The following is a 4,966-nucleotide window of genomic DNA, read 5'->3' as shown; positions in this document are numbered from 1 at the left end:
TACCAGCCTCCTGAACAATTCAAAGTCTGCCCTCCGAAAGTCCAAGGTCGCCGTTTTGCTGTCCCCTCTCCTGGTTCCACCAAGAATCGAGAACTCTACCATTTCATGGTCACTATGTCCAAGGCAGCCCCCAACTTCCACATCCCCCACCAGACCTTCCCTGTTTGTAAACAGCAGGTCTAGCAGGGCACCTCCCCTGGTAGGTTCTCTGACCAGCTGCAGAAGGAAGTTATCTCCCATACACTCTAGAAACCTCCTAGACTGCTTCTTCTGTGCCGAGTTGTATTCCCAGCATATATCAGGGAAGTTGAAGTCTCCCATGAGGACAAGGGCAGGCGATCGCACAGCTTCAGCCAGCTGTTTATAGAACGCCTCATCTGTCTCTTCATCCTGGTTAGGCGGTCTATAACAGACCCCCACCAGGATGTCTGCCTTGTCAGCCTTTCCCTTGATTCTAACCCACAGAGCTTCAACGTTGTCTTCCCTAGTTGCAAGTTCAATAACATCATAACAGTCTCTAACATACAGAGCCACGCCACCACCCCTCCTTCCTTGCCTATCCTTCCTGAAGAGCTTATGCAGAAGATATGAAGAGTTCATGCAGAAGATAAACTGTGCCGGAAACAAGAGAGTAGCTGTCCTGGTGAACATCTCAACTCTCTCTCCATCCCTTTGCTCTTGCAACCAGCCAGTTGGCACAGGCAGCTGTACTGCTTTGTAGTACAACTGCCATACATTAGCCAGGTATAAAACCACACAGGTGCTTATATGACTACCCTTTTCCCCCCTTTATCTTGATGAGTTGCTCATCGTAAAACTATTTGATAAAGGGAAATTAATGTAAACTTCATCTTGAGAGACAGATCACCAGCTATTCCCACTGAGGTTTAACGTTTTCCAATGTGCTTTATGTTTTCAGCATTATACCTCTGGCCTGCTCCTAAGCAGTTCTGAAGCTATTACTCTCTGAGCAATTTGAGAGTTGAGCAGGAGCAAGCAGCCAATGCAACCATGTTCGCAGAATCCATTGAAAAGCATTAAAGAGTACAGCAAACACTTCATATTCTGTGCCACTTACTCTGTTTACCTCAGCGTTAGATAGGGACACAAAGCCAACCCGCATGCGGGCTGTAATAGCTGCTATCTCCACACAGATTGCCATGGTTATTTCTATAAGATGGAGGGGTTAATTTCCACAAGTATTCCTTATATGTAATTATTTTGATGCATGGGCTTACTAAGGATTCTGCAGTTCGATGCTGTACAAATGCCAAGCAGCTCACTGGTTACTCAATACCGTACATATTGATTGCACAAAGAGGTGATTAAGCACCCTAATGTGCTAAGTGTAGGAAGATATTTATTTTTAAAGAGTTCTCTTGCTTAATGCTTTTTCATTAAATGTTTTGTCACCTTTGAAACTGGTCTGACATAATGCACTTTGCTTCTAAATATAGCCTCATTATTTACAGAACACAGGCCAACCTTGCACCCATGCAAAAAGGCAAACACTACAGCCAACAATGTTTCCTCAGCAGCTCCCACAAGACCAATGAATCATCTGACCTCTGAAGCTGCCTCTCACCCAGCATTAAGATGATCTTCCCTCGACACAGAGTGAAGACATCAGGAGGGAGACACTCCCCACAAGTTTCTGACAAGGTATCCTTCATCCGGGGGTCCCCCGGCCACACGTGAGCCTTCTGCCATCGCTGGGCAGTCTGAAGTCCTGGAGAGCGGCACAACCTAATTGCACAGGACATCATGCCATAGCTTGGTGGTCCTTTTTTTTTTTTTAAATGCTCTTAGTCTACTAATGGACTACATGATTAAAAGTTAATGGCATTAGAAATGCTGTAACTACCTTCTGCCTGGCTCACATGATGCTGTCAGGGGAGCTTTCTGCAAGGGAGGCACCTGGCCCCTGCTCTACGGGTGATCAGCATGGCTGCCTTCTCCCACTACTTCTAATGAGAACAACTACCCTCGAATCCTCACTCATGGCACTGCAGCACCAACAGCCAACTCCTTTTGGGGCCCCTGCCCTACTGAGCATCAAGCTACTGTCAAACACCTGTAGAAAATGGTACTTTGAGGTGACCTCGTTTGATGCCTCTCCAGTTGGCAACTCATCCATTTCCACACACTTTGCAACCTACACTGCCACCACACTTCCCTGTCACATCTGTTCTAGAGGATGTCAACTTTCAAGGAGTTTCAAAAGTTCCTGCTGACACCACGGTGTCAGCCCTGAGTGACCACAGCTGTCCCCACACAACATGGGCTGCGCTGCTTCTCACAGAGCTACCACTTGCCCACATGAAGGTAACGTGGTGATAGAACAAGGGGAAATGGCTTCAACTCAAAGAGGTTGGATTTAGGTTGGACAGAAGGAAAAATTCTTTTACAGTGAGGGTGGTGAGGCACTGGAACAGGTTGCCCAGAGAGGTGGTGGATGCCCTGTCCCTGGAGACTTCAATGCGAGGCTGTATCAGGCCCTGGGCAACTTGATCTAGCTGTGGATGTCCCTGTTCATTGCATGGGACCTGAACTGAACGACCTTTAGAAGGTCTAAGGACTCTATAATTAATCTAAATAATCCAACTCTAAGGATTCTATAATTAGAAGTTTTATCTACTAGAGATGCTGAAAACCCTTCCTTCTGTCCCTCTGGTCAATGTCTCATCAGCTAACCGATGTACATTTCATTAAGTAAGCAACACAAGAAAGAATCTAAAAAAAAATTCAAAAAATAAGCAGGGAAAAGCAGGAGCTGTTTAAGTCCTTCCCTTCTTTCTCAGGTGTCCGAAGAGCACTCACCCTGGTGTTCACGTGCAATGTTGTCTTTCCGTTCAGTTTACAGAGCAGCACTTGAAATATGGTCTTCTCTAAGAAGAATTGCTGCAATTACTCACACGCTTGGATACGTATTTTTTTCCCAAAAAAGTTGAGCAAGAAGTTAATTATGTCTCATCTCTTCAGCAACAGTAGAATACCTGCTGAATGTTTTTAAGATAAGGATGAGCAGCAATGAGTAGATGAACCTAAAGAATATTTCTCCATCCTAAAATTTGTTACACAGTGTTACGAAAAAGGTGTTCATGATTAGGAGACTGAAAAGCTGCAGTAAAACACCACGCTTCTAACCCATCTTGCACATTGTTTGCACTAGCAGAGTACTTCCTACAACTGTCACTTGCCAAATTAAAAGCAGATTTAGGAGCACTAGAAAAAGTATTTTGCTTTTGTTTCATTATTGTGTTCACATCCTCTGCTCCCAAAACTGAAACAATATAGCCTCAAATGCATCAGAAAAATATATTTACTTTACAAGCCCAGGCCAAAATCCTTCCTGCGCCATTAAATTTAGATGTGTTTATGAACTGAAGATCACTGGATAAGGGACAAAAAAAAAAATAAAATCTCAGAGAGAGTTCTCCAGCTTACCCTATCAAGAACTAACTAAATATTATATGTTATTTGCTCATAACTTTAAGCTGACTTTTTGCACAAGATTGCCCTGGCAAAACAAAATGATTATTCACAGAACTAATTTTATGGGGACGGTGTTAATAAGTTTCCGGACGGTGTTAATAAGTTTCCTTACAAAATAATGGGAAATATTTTTTTTTGTTAGTGTAGTCAGACCCTTAAACACACATGCATTTGCTTCCAAGCTTCCTACTTTTAAGAGCAGGACATTGATGAAACTACATGTGTGCAGAAGAAAAGACCCAAAAACCAGAAAATGTTGCTGAAATGCAACTCCAGTCCAGAGAGGTATTTTCATTGCAGCTTCTATTAGCAGATTAAAATCCAAAACTAAACCAAACAAACATAACAAACCACAAAAAAACCCAAACACACAAACAGCTGGTTTTCTCAAGCAGAAATGGATATTCTTGCAAGCTATGACATTTTCAAAGATTTTTGGGTATCCATCCTAAATTATGGCCACTAAACTCCTAAAAGTGGTGTTTTACCTCATAAGAAGCAGAATGTTCATTCTACGGATTTCTGTCCCATTACTTCCCACTGAAGCTCTGCAGCTCTTTCAAAGAGCTTGGTCATTTTCTTACTTAATTTGGCAAAGAAACTTCTATAAACAATACTTATTCTTGAAAATCTCTCTTAACTACCCAATAGAATTTCAAGATTGCCTGAAAATGCCAGAAAAGTCAGTATTTATATTAACAGATGAGATGCGCTTATGAATTTAATTGCTTCCAGTTTTGTAAAGGTCAAAAGCAGGGTCCTTGCAATCCCAAACATAGTAACAATGCAGCCCCAACTTATAACTCACCTTAAACTCCAAAAGTCTGAGAGAACAGAAAAATCTGGATAACAGTCATTCCCAAAACAGACTTGACACAGCAGGTGACAAAACATCACCACATTTCAATCAGACACCAAAAGCATTCAGAATGCATCCTCTTGCTACACTGCAGTTGTCTTCCTTTATTAGCAAGGGCAACTACTTCCACAGAAAGATGATCACATCAATGGGGAAGGGCTCTTCCTCTAGAAAACTTTCCTCATGACTTGAGGATAAGGAAAAAGCAAGTATTCATCAATGCAGAACAAAATTCTCAGTAATGCCAACTAGCCTTTAAATCCAGGCATCCCTGCAAAGAAGAGCTTTACAAAGAAAATGAGGTATCTGAGAGAACATCACTTTTCAGATGTAAAGAGTGAAGCACGGCAGCACAGATTACAAATGTAAACGTAGCCCGTGAGGGATGTGAGATGACCACATGCAAAGAACTGAACACAAAAGAGACTTGGTCATGCTACAGTGCAGAAATGACTTGTCTTTTGGTTGACAGCAAAGCAGCCACAGGGTGGGGGGAATATAAGACAGTATAGGCAAAGCATAGATAAATTAGACCCGTACACATACAGCCAAAATAAAAGCCAGACAAGATTAGATTGTCAAATGGAGGGAAGTGTTATGCTTAAGATCCCA

Source organism: Numida meleagris, chromosome 3 (assembly GCF_002078875.1).
Source record: "Numida meleagris isolate 19003 breed g44 Domestic line chromosome 3, NumMel1.0, whole genome shotgun sequence".
NCBI classification, from domain to species: Eukaryota; Metazoa; Chordata; class Aves; order Galliformes; family Numididae; genus Numida; species Numida meleagris.
This window is presented reverse-complemented; position numbering follows the sequence as displayed.